We start from the raw sequence: 12346 nt of genomic DNA on the forward strand, positions 1-12346 counted from the left end.
TTCATGGTTTCCCATCTGTGAGACTCCCTCATTGTAATTGGCTGCTCAGCCAGGTTAATGTAATCACAGTTGCCGGATGCCAGGAATCTCCTTGAAGTGATGCCTGACAGAAACTGACATCTGGACAAGGGAAGTCTAAGCCACAGAGATCAATAGATTTTCACGGGGAGCTTTCTTTGAGGTTGGCAGTGGACATCAAACCTGAGGCAGTTGGCCAAAGCTGCATGAAATATTAGTGACGCTGCCTAAATCTGAGAAGGCGTTTTGCATTTGTGAGGTTTAAAAGCTTCAATAATCAGACTGCATACTTGTGATTTTCTATAGCTACTCAGAAAAAAAAGCAATTTAATATTTTTAAGCACTCCTTCAATAAAACCAAACAAAAATCTGTACCAGAAATAAATACTAAATACTGCAGGTATGCTGAATATTTTTATATGAAACATATCGTATGTAGATAGAGTAAGTAAAACATTTTAGCTGACTGCTAACACAAACTGATGCATGTGATTCAACTTGGAAAATAATATTTAATCATTAGTCATTGAGCTGTAAACCAAGGGATCCCAACCCTTTTACTGCCATGGACCAATAACATTAAGTAAGGGGTCCGTTGACCCCAGGTTGGGAACTCCTGCTCTAAAAGGCGAGAAAGCACAAAACTGCTTCCAAGATTATCATAATTTGGCAAAGCCAGAGCATAAGTAAAATGGATCTGCATAATTTGGGCAAGGTTTTGCATACCCAAACGCACAAGGGGAAGTGCATGTGCCATTTAAGAGAGCCATCAAAGGTGGAACTGGCCTCAAAATGAATCAGTACACAAATAATTACATTTTGCTTGTGTTACTCAAGTACACAAACAGTCCATCCTTACATTGTATCTGGGCCACCTATGTCCCCAGTCTTTCCCTATAGTCTTGAACTTTTCTTTGTTTCTTAACTACAGTATATGTCCAATTCGTCTGATGTAGATTGCTGAATTTGCTTCCATCATCCTTGGAAGCACTGCTCTCACTATCATGAGATTACCATAGTCAAACCATCAGATTTGCAGTCGTGATTTCAAATGGTACATGATTTCAATCTCTACCTGGCAAATTTAAATTCAATTAAATAATCTGAAAGGTAGTATCAATAACAGTGACTGGATAACTACTCATTTGTTGTAAATGCATCAAACTCCTTTTGTGAAATAGTGATGATGATATCTTTAGGGGAATTAAATCTGCTGTCTTTACCCACATATAAATTGGTCCTGGTCTTGGTGCTGACATCCAAAGCTGTGAATCAATAAACCTGAACAACTCAAAGAGTCAAAGTTGTTTTCTCATCCCCTCCCCAATTTTCTATTGAGGCCATAAAATGTAGAGAGGGCACATTTTATTCCCTGGAGGAGCTGAAAGGCAAAGTTGTGTGGCCAGCTTTCCAGTTTTTAAGAACTGGTAAGACATGGTAAGACCACCACCCACGTCAAAAGGGGCCTCAAATATGCTGGTGGTGACTGTGTTTCTGCTTTTCGTATGCATAAATAGATAGGAAGGTTTGAACCGTTTCTTAAAAAAAACAAGAAGATTCAGAAGGCTTTCAAGCTGTACAGAATGGGCCAAGTATGGAGACCTGGATAAATTGACGGGAAGTTACTGCAGGTGAGTGGTAGTCAAACTGAAGGTGGACTAAAGCAATAGATTGAGCTTAGGAAAGGGAAATAGACAGGATAAATGAAATAACTCTGGACAATGGTGCAGAATGCATAAGGCATCTAGGCACCTCATGAAAGTAGCTGTCGACTCAAATTGGCAGTGAGAAGATCTAGTCATACATATGATAAAGAGAAAACACCCAACAGGTGATTGCAAACTTGTTCAAAACCTCAGAACGGCTAAACCTCAAACTCTGTGCCCAGTTTTCAGCAGCCAAATGCAGAGTGGATAACCAGATGTTGGAGACACTCCAGAAAATATCATTTGGAGGGTATTTACTTCTGAGCCATTAGAGGAAATGGAAAACTCTGCAGGTATTTATGACTAAAATATTGCATGCCCGTTAAGCCTGTTAGTACAATTAAGCATCTTTACGGTTCTCATTTTGTTTATATCAATGGAGAAGAAGATCAGACAGCACTTGTAATCGGCAGCTAATCCAGCAATACCTGTTTTAAAATTTTTGCAGAGGTCAAAAGTTCCACCTATTGTTCACAAGTTCAATATGTTGATGATACTTGATAAACACCTGTAATATATGATTTCCACTGAGGCTTGAGCCAGTGAATGAGGTTTGAAAAGGTTTAGAATTAATTACATTATACAGACCATTAAAATGTGGAAATGGAGCAATAAAGTTCAATAGTGTTGAGACTGAATACGAAGTTTGTGTAACTTTTTTTGATAGAATGGAGATTGCACATGGATAAATTTGTGGCTCCAGCGAGTGAACTGGTAATGATCTTTACATCCAAGGAACTCTATTTGTCGCAGGTGGTCTGTAACCAGAGGATTGATAGGTTCAAAATAGCTTGTGGAGAGGAAGGGGGAGAGACAGAGAGAGATTAAAGAAAATATCATCCAGTTTATTGAAAACATCTGGATCATAGGGTGGGGCATATCTGAGTGATAGTATGTCAACCTGGTTACCAAAAGTGGAAAGGAAGCTGGAAAAATCTGATTGAGATAGAGAATTTAATTTTGAGTAAAAGATCCTGGTCTATAGGTATTGCTGCTGAACTGAAAATTGCCATATGCTGTTTGACTGCAAAATCATGGTGACGATTGCTTCGGTTTGCTGCTTCTGGTGACCTGGCTAATAGACTTTAAAATACACATCGCTAAATTTCATTACAAATTCAAGCAGAACTCTTAAGGAATATTTTCCGGACTCCACCAAAAAAAAGTCAACTTCACATTAGGGGTGAGTCTTCGGACCGATTCCACATTTTTGTTGGATATGAATAGACACCATGGATTTAAAATCAAAGGCAGGATTAAAGCAGGAAATGGTTGGGTTTCAAGAAGAAAAAAAAAACAACAGGGTCACGAGAGGGTGGGGGAAACTATCTGGATGAAAATCATTTACAGTAATTGCCACGGCTATTAAATACCACAACATGTAGTGAGGGACCAGGAAGGTTGATGTTGGTCAATGATTTGGGGCTTGTGGTTTTGCTGAAAGTACTTGCTAATTGTGATAAAGTAGACCAACAGATGATTGGCATGAAATCAGATGTTTAAGATGAATATAATATGCAGCAAATGAAATTCTCCCATCACCATGGCAAATTACATTACTGGAGTATTTAAACAAGAAGATGTCCTCAGTGCCATCAATTAATTAGCATTAATACAAGGCGTAGATTGTTTTCACGGATTTGCACGATTCTGTGTATATACCTTAATGCTTACTGCGTTGACCAGTTGCCTGACTGAAGATTAGAAGCCTTGTTATAGTAATCTACTCCAGTCTATTTTGGTGCATTCCTGGACAGTCCAATCCAATATTGTCTACTTCAGTATTAATTTATCTTTTCAGCTATTTCAACAGAGAATAGAGACTGTGCCCTCCGCTGCTGCTGAGCTCAGACCCATTCGTCATTTTATTGACCTGCTGGGAACAATATCCCATGGTTCCTTGCTCACAGATTGGTATCCTTTGTGACCACAAGACTGAATCTAGAGAATTCTATAGATTTTTTTTTGTTCATTCACATCCATTCAGGGTCCACATAATGCGCAGAAAAATCTTTGTCAAATTTTTGTCAAATCTTTGCACATATTATAAAACAGAGATAAGTGGAATTTTTAACTTCCACTAAAGCCAGAATCAAAAAGAAACAATACTAATTCCACACATCATCATTTAATAACCTCTCTCTCCCAGTTTTCTGTTTTGATTTCTCATCAAGCTCTGAAACATGAAAATAAGAACTCTCCCAGCCTCTGTACAATAAAACTATCAGCAATGCAGACACTGAATTAATAAGAGGAAGAAGGCAGCCAGGGCAGCAGCTCTTAATTCTATCTATTGGTATTTCCTGCCTGCCCTCTAGGGACCGAGCCTAAACCCTGGACATTCAGACCAAGAAAATAGCTCTGGCCTTGGCTGGACTAATAGAAGTCAAAACTTCAATCAGACGCTTATTAGTTACTCTGCAGACATGGTATGAGGCGCCTGTATTTGCAGCAAATCTGTGCAGTGGTGACTTTAAGAGCTGCACTCAGCAATGAATTTTTCCTTGTTTCTTGGCTCAATATAAGGTTAACTCTAAGGTCATCGATCAGGATGAAGACAAAAACATAAGTTTTGCGTAAATTGAATGCATACAAAATAGGGGGAAGGAGAGATGCGCTTGATGGCTGCTGCTTCAGAATTAAAATGTGTTCTGGTTTGATGTTTCATTTCTCAGTTTGCTTCATCTTGTTATTGATGCCCATTGTCTCTATATTTTTTAAAATACAATAGATGCTTCCTTCAGGTTTCTGCCAGGTGATTTTATGCTCTTCTATGATTGCTTTGAGGTTTACCTTGTTTGATTCAGGGATCTTTCATACTAGTGATGCGTGCAGTAAGCGATCATTTGGCAGCATGCCTTCTTTCTTCTCGCTAATGATTTCCACTACACCGCCATTTGTGTAATAAAACATATATCCTCCCTTTCCCGACCTTCATCTGTGAAACCTGGTCACTTCTCAGCATCCTTGTTAAGTGTTAACCTTTCTGTCACTCCTTATTTTCAGTCTGATTGCTGCCCAGGCAATAATTCTGCCAGTTTCCCTATGGCCTCTTCCCTTTGATTGGTCTTTATATAGTGACTGAATGGCAGATGTGTCTGTTAAGCTGATTGGTAATTTTGCTAATTGAACCTTGTTTACTCTTTGAGAACGTTGCCCTGATCAGAAGGCCAGGAGGCTGTTTGCATACTGAACAGCTATCCAGTTCCTGCCAGCCGGTGCACGGAATAAAGCTTCGGCAGAAACGATCCCTGCACTGCATTGCATATGCAAATCCTATGTGGAATACGTGTTCGCTTTTGGTCCGACAAATTGGAGCAAAATTTCCAGTGATGTGTGCTGGCAGCAATTTGATAATTTATTATTGATTTACACGCAGTCTGTCAATCTAAAGGAAGCAGCAGGGTTCCCATTGATGGACAGGAAGAGGACTGGACATTCACTGTCTGACTAGGAAACCTCATCTTGAAAATGAACTTAGATGAGATAGTGCAGGAGGATAAGAGTAATTGATGGTTCCCTCAGTGTAGAAGCCAAGCAGAGGGAGGTGGGGGTGGGGTGTTGGTGGGGAGGGAAGTGGGAAAAAAAAAGCAACTCCTGTGCATTCATCCTTTGCACGCCAGACACAGCACTTTATGAATACACACCTTATTGGATTTGTATTGCGTCTCTCTGTGTGCCCTCCTTGCTGCGAGTTCCTGTATTCTCTCATAATGATCCAAACTCCCTCTCAGCTCAGAAATAATTGATGCTTCTCTTGCACAAAGTGTACTCTCCCACTAAGAATCAGCACTGTAATTGGCACCTGCGACGGGTATTAAAGAAACCAAAAATTACATCACCAGCGGTCAGCTGAAGGCGTAAGTGAAAAACACTTAGTGAGTGTGTACTGAGAGACAGGGCGGCTCATATAATTCCGGAATCTAACTTCTTGCTGGTTTTAAATATACTTACCTTCCTGGAATTATCTTTTTTTTTGGTGCGGTTGTGAAGGGGCGAAGGAGGATGATTAAGTACTTGGATCTGCTTCACATCGGTAACAGTTACCACCAAAGAATAAATCTCATTATAGCCAGTGTTCCTTGTTTATAGTCACAATAAGTGGTGTTGACAGTTGGGTGATATGAAAGTCCTTGTCTGTTTTACCACACGTTTGACCAATAGCTGCTTGTAGCTGTAAGAAAGGATGGTATTGCAGGTTCTACAGAAGCCTTAAGACAGAGGGCTTGATTAAAAGGAACAAAACACATGCCACTGTGAATGAAATCTACCACGTCCTGCAGTCAAGCATTCCCAGTGCGTGCACCTGCTTCTAAATCCTGATGACTCTGGTGGTGCGTTTTTTTTCCAAATTACCTCAGGATTCAACAATGCACACTGCAAGCTGGGATAGGTGTGGCATGAGTGAAGATTCAATTGTGCTCTGCTTTTGGCCTCAAACCTATATTTTCAAATCATCCTGCTTTATCGGACCACAATCATCCAGAAATAAAAGGACAGAATATAGGAACCCCGTGATAAATATTATGCAGTGTGGAACTAATCCAAAAAGCAGCTCGACGGAAAAATTTGTATGCTTGGCTAGCAATGAACAGTTAGATGCATTACTAAGTGTTAATAAAAATAATTTCAGAATAATAATCTGAAATTCTTATATTTTGTCTTGTATGCACACTTTCAATTAATTAGGAATTCTAATCCTATTATTGTGGGATGCCATATTGAAAGTACAAAGTAAAATTATTATCGAAGTATGTATATTCGTTCGTGTTTGTTGCACCCTTCTGGCCCTTTGAGCTATGTCACCCAACAACCACTGGTTTAGCCCTAGCCTAGTCATGTGACAATTTACAATCACCAATTAACCTATCAACAGTACGTCTTTGGACTGTGGGAGGAAACCCACACGTTCACAGGGAGAACAGTACAAACTCCTTACAGGCAGCAGCACGAATTGAACCTGGTACTGAAAAACGGTGTGCTGGTCACTATGCTGCCGTGCCACCATGTCCTGCCTTGAGATTCGTTTTCTTGCCGGCATTCGTAGTAAAATGAAGAAGTGCAATAGAATCAATGATAATCTACGCACAAAGACTGACAACTAATGTGTAAAAGAAGACAAACTGTGCAAATAACAGCTAGATAGATAAAACTGAAAACATGAGATGGAGAGTTCTTGAAATCGGTTGTAGAATGAATCAGTTCAGAGCCGAGGTATGAACATTTACTGTAGGTTGTCCTTCCATCTTTTGCTCCCCTGCCTGCAACATACTCGCTGATCTGACAAACACTGTCAATCTCATGTCATTATTGTTATGAGCTGCTTGCTTATGAAATGTGAAGGGAATTTACTAGTCTTCCCCTCCTGAGTCCAATCACTCCCAATTCTTCACTGTAATGCAAAAGCATTACCGAAATATTTCTTTTGGGAAACAAACATGAAAAAAATGAGTACTCGTTGTGAAATGTGGGCTTTGCAGTGTGATACAAAACTCTCTCTCTCTTATTTTAACCATATAACCATATAACAATCACAGCACGGAAACAGGCCATCTTGGCCCTCCTAGTCCATGCCGAACCCTTAATCTCACCTAGTCCCACCTACCCGCACTCAGCCCATAACCCTCCACTCCTTTCCTGTCCATATACCTATCCAATTTTACCTTAAATGACACAACTGAACTGGCCTCTACTACTTCTACAGGAAGCTCATTCCACACAGCTATCACTCTTTGAGTAAAGAAATACCCCCTCGTGTTTCCCTTAAACTTCTGCCCCCTAACTCTCAAATCATGTCCTCTAGTTTGAATCTCTAGTTTGAATTTTGTGTTGTATTTGAGCTAACAACACAGATTATCCCTTGAACAACTGCAATATTATCTAAATTGAAAAGCCTACATCATTCCCAATCCCTAAACTCAACAAATTTGGTACAGCTTTCATTTGGTTATTTATGATTAATAAAGTTCCTTAATAATTCCTGATCTTGAGGGTTTGAAACAGGTTGAAAATGTTAGCTCGTATCAATGATGCCTTGTGATAAGGAGCACCACTACAGGCTTCAAAGGGTTTATTAAAACCCTGGAGAGCAGATGAAAAATGTACTCCATATGAGTTACTGAATAAAGTAAAGATAGCTTTGTTAAACAGAAAGGCTGCCACATTACACAACTTCAAAAACAATCCAGATTAATGATATGTTTCCACACAGAAGTAGTTTTGAACTGGCTTTAAAGTTTAGAGAAATCTTGTACGCTAGTGGTGTAAGAGATGCAGGTACAAAATTGGAGAGCCTTGGAAAATGCACCCAGGGATCATGAAGTGTGGTCATACCTGTGCAGTAGAAAGCAGCTTTCCATTTTCATGCTGTTTGCTCATTTGATTAATTCAGCATTAATTGTCCTACTCATTGGCTGGAAGATTCGGTGGGAGGCCAACACCGATGCCAGCATCAACTAAAGTCAACCACATTGCTTTTAAAGTTGTGGAGCATTAAGGTAGGTATGAGCAAAAGGTTATTATGAAAAATTATTATTGAATCATAATCTTTTTATGCATTGATTCTTGCTGGGAAAACTGCCCGGACAGGTGTGATATCCTGCTGAGGTCCAATTTCCCACAAGACCACCCTGCCCTCTGCTGCTTTCTGAGCCTTCTTCTTCCTGCAGGTTGTCCTACCTCTCTCAGTCAGGTCGTATCGTTGCTGTAAATGCTGATATGTCCAGAACCAGAAGCCCAGTTTCAATTTAAGGTCCTTAAATACCTGTTGCACCATTCCCAGCAAGTCTGCATAACTTGAGTCAACTTCTCAAATACTGAAGCCAGTAGACTTGGAGAAATTGCTGAAAAATGTCAACCTGCGGGAATATTTCCCTGAAATATTGTTAGAGGAGGATGAAGACCGACGGACATTAAGGAGATGATGGAAGGTGGACCCCACATGTTAACTTGCTTTGTTGGAAATGGGGGTATTAACTAAGCTGTTACATTTCAAAATGCTGTTACTGAATAGTGAGCCCAGCCTGAACTCCTTAGTAACCATTCAATATACAAGGCCAGCTGCCCTCAGTAAAAATACACGTGGCTTGCTGTGGCCACAGGTACTTAGACCTCTCAGGAATCTCACAGTGGCTGAAGAACAAGTCCAGAGTCTGTAATATTGCCCCAGATTAAATGTACACAGAAATATGACTTTTAGGATGTACGTGATACAAACTATCAAATTATCAATAGCAATATTCAAACTACACAAGGTCTCACTGAAGAAAATAGCCTTGCAGTGCTCTGCACAAAATGCAGTGAAATTTGATTTAATTATTGGAACAGGGTCAGGCTTGAACAGATCTTGGTAATCAAAGGCTTTGCTTTTGGATCCAAAACATTCAAGATCCCGACATATACATACTGAAAAATATGACAAGTAAGAGAAGCTTGCAAGATGAGTGTGTGTGTGTGTGTGTGTGTGTGTGTGAGTGTGTGTGTGTGTGTGTGTGTGTGTGTGTGTGAGTGTGTGTGTGTGTGTGTGTGTGTGTGTGTGCGTGCGTGCATGCGTGTGTGTGAGTGTGTGTGTGTGTGTGTGTGTGTGTGTGTGTGCGTGCGTGCATGCGTGTGTGTGTGTGTGCGCGCACTCACAGATTCACGGACTCTGTCCAGGTTCAGATAAAGAAGCAAAAACCAGCATTGGCTCTTGGCTGATATTATTTTCTTAATTGGCATTTAGATGCCAGAAAGCCAAACTCTGAGCACGAAGATAAGTTATCTTGCCCAGAAAACCACTTGCTTATCCAAGCTGTGATGCAAGGTGTAATATAGCCTTGTAAGCAGAGCCAAGAGACCAGATTGCACTGATGATCACCATAGCCATGTTTTAATAGAGAAATCAAGAAGGCATATGGCATGCTTGCGTTCATAGCTTGGGACAGAGAACGTAAAGGCTGGGACATTATGTTGCAACTTTCCAAAACACTGATTAGACTGCACTTGGAGAACTTGGTGTAGTTCCGGTCTCTGCACTATAGGCACAATGTGAAGAGGAAGTTCACCAGGAAATTATCTTGGTTGGAGGACTTTAATTATGGGAAGCGTTTGGATAAGGCTGAGTTTGTTTTCCCTAAAGTGAAGAGGTGATGGAGTGACGTGATAGAGGTACATAAAATTATAAGAGACTTAGGTAGGGTAGGTAGTCAGAATTCTTTCCCATGGTAGGGATAAATGAGGACATAGAGGAGGGAGTTTTAAAAGGAGTCTGAGGGGCAAGTATTTTTTACACAGAGTGGCTGATAATTGAATGCTCTGCCAAAGGAGATGGTCAAATCACTATATTTAAGAGATATTTTGACAGGCAGTTAAATAGGCATAGCAGAATATGCTCAAGGCAGGCAAATGAGATTAGTGAAGATGAGCAAAAACATTGATCTTACTCCCATTACCATGTTTGTGTATTTAGTATTTCAGGTACATTTGAGCAATCTTGTAGATACATTACATTGGTTGATTAAGCATTCTTGTTTAAATAATTAATTACAGGTTATACACAAAAATATGTTGCATACATCATCACGTCACCATGTGACACGTGCACACCTCACTTAAAGTAAAAGACAAAGTTATACCCGTATTTAGGACTCCCCACATCTTGCTTTGAATTAGTTTAATGTTTTGAAGTTACAAAACAGAACAACCACAAGGAGCCAATATGATACATAGATGATTGAACATAGAACATTTCAGCACTGGAACAGGCCCTTTAGCCCACTGAACATGATACCAGATTAAACTACATCTCCTCTGTCTGCACAAGATCCATCTCCCTCCATCATGAGCCCATCTCAAAGCCTCTGAAATCCCACTATCGTTTCTGCTACTACCGCCACCACCCATGCTCGGCACCGACTGCCTCCTGTGTAAAAATAAAAATTGCCCCGTATATCCCTCTTAAACTTTCCACCTCAGTTTCAATGCATGCTCTCGAGTCTTTGATATTTCTATCCCAAGGAAAAGACTGACTGCGCTTCTCATAATTGTAAAACCTCCCCTCATCCTCTAATGCTTTAATGCTGGGGTTCCCAACATGAGGTCTATGATCCCTCAGTTAGCGGTAGATTTCCATGGCATAAGAAAGGGCGGAAACCCCTTCTCTAGAGGAAATGACCCAAGTCTGTCCAACCTCTCCTTATAGCCTATACGCTCTAATCTAGACAACATCCTGGTAAACCCCTTCTGCCCCTTTTCCAAAGCCTCCACATCCTTCCTGTATCGCAGCGATCAGAACAGCGTACAAAAATAACAGACAGACAGACATACTTTATTGATCCCGAGGGAAACTGGATTTTGTTACAGCCGCACCAACCAAGAATAGTGAAGAAATATAGCAATATAAAACCATAAATAATTAAATAATATTAAGTTAAAAGTGAGGCCAAACCGAAGTTTCAACAGGGGCAAAAGGGCATGTCTCGTTATCAACATATATTTTCTTGTGCAATTGGAATTCTAGGCTGGAGCTGGTTTAATGTCTAATTTTAACAACGCCTCAAACAGGGCAGCACCTCAGTACTGCACCGGAGGGTCAGCCAAACGTGCGTGGCCAGCCTTCGGAGGGGAGGCAAGCCCACAGCCCCCTGGGCCAGACACAAGCGCTTCCACTCAGCCTGCCCACCATGACGTAAATGGGAGCTTTATGTGGCATTGTAAATGCACTTGTTTCACAGTGGGGACATATCTGCCAATTTTAAATGTCCCCTGTCAATATATTGTATTGTTCACATTGTGATAATAATGCACCATTATTTTTGACCAGGTGCCTGGGAAAATAGCTTTTCCAACATGGGCCCATTTTCCCAGAGCAATACACTATTCAGTTTATTTTGTCATTAACAAATATCACACAGTTTCTGTACAACAGTGGATTCTTATATTGAAGAAATGCCATTCTCCTTCCTGTGCGGTATTAAAAAAATAAATGTCTACCGTCTTAAGCCCCTACCTTCTACCGGTAAGCATGTAACTGTAACAACAGTACAACCCATTGAAAAGGTAATTTATTTAACTGGATTTAAACATTGAGATACATTGTTCTCCTCCCAACCCCCACTCTGTGCACTTTCCTGTCAATCTATTCGGCCAGCTTCCGTACAAATCTGATTATTCCTTTCAGAACCGATTGAGCAATATTCCAGCCACATAGATCTGCTTGTTATGATTTGCAAAGGTTACGCTACACGCTCCAATTCTAAGCTGGCTGGCGAGCACGTGTTTAATAACACCGAGAGCAATGTGTGTGTGTTTTTTTTATTTTAGCTCAATTGTTTTTATTAATCGTGTATCAAGACAAAGGGTGCAGTACCAGCGACTGAATTTATGGGTGGTCTGACTACTAATAATCATGTTAGGGACAGGTTTGTAATCGTTACAAATTATTGTGATAGATTACAAGAGGCCCATATTTGATTATTGGTTTGCTGATCAATATTGTCCCTGTTCTTCTCTTCACTTGCCCTTTTCTTTCTCCTCTTCCCTCTCACTGTGTCACATTCAGCGCTTGGTATTTAACCCTTTAGGGAGACCTTGTTATTTTTCTATCAACAAAGGACAAATGTGCTTATGACAAATGCACTTCTCTT

General features: G+C 40.4%; 1 protein-coding gene and 1 long non-coding RNA gene across 7 annotated transcripts in view; one reads left to right on the forward strand and one right to left on the reverse strand.

Moving 5' to 3' along the window:
• Window positions 1-12346, forward strand: part of LOC132382495 (WD repeat-containing protein 72-like) — a 502802-nt gene that overhangs the window by 489148 nt on the left and 1308 nt on the right. The window lies entirely within an intron of this gene.
• The window catches only part of LOC132382500 (uncharacterized), a 58854-nt gene that overhangs the window by 30828 nt on the left and 15680 nt on the right, over window positions 1-12346 (reverse strand). For 2 of the 6 annotated variants that reach the window (XR_009508358.1, XR_009508359.1), the window contains one exon: window positions 5372-5529. The exons of the other annotated variants lie outside the window; for them this stretch is intronic. This is a non-coding gene — a long non-coding RNA (uncharacterized LOC132382500). The remainder of the gene's footprint in view (window positions 1-5371; window positions 5530-12346) is intronic. 6 annotated transcript variants of the gene reach the window in all.

This window comes from Hypanus sabinus, chromosome 28, assembly GCF_030144855.1.
Source record: "Hypanus sabinus isolate sHypSab1 chromosome 28, sHypSab1.hap1, whole genome shotgun sequence".
NCBI classification, from domain to species: domain Eukaryota; kingdom Metazoa; phylum Chordata; class Chondrichthyes; order Myliobatiformes; family Dasyatidae; genus Hypanus; species Hypanus sabinus.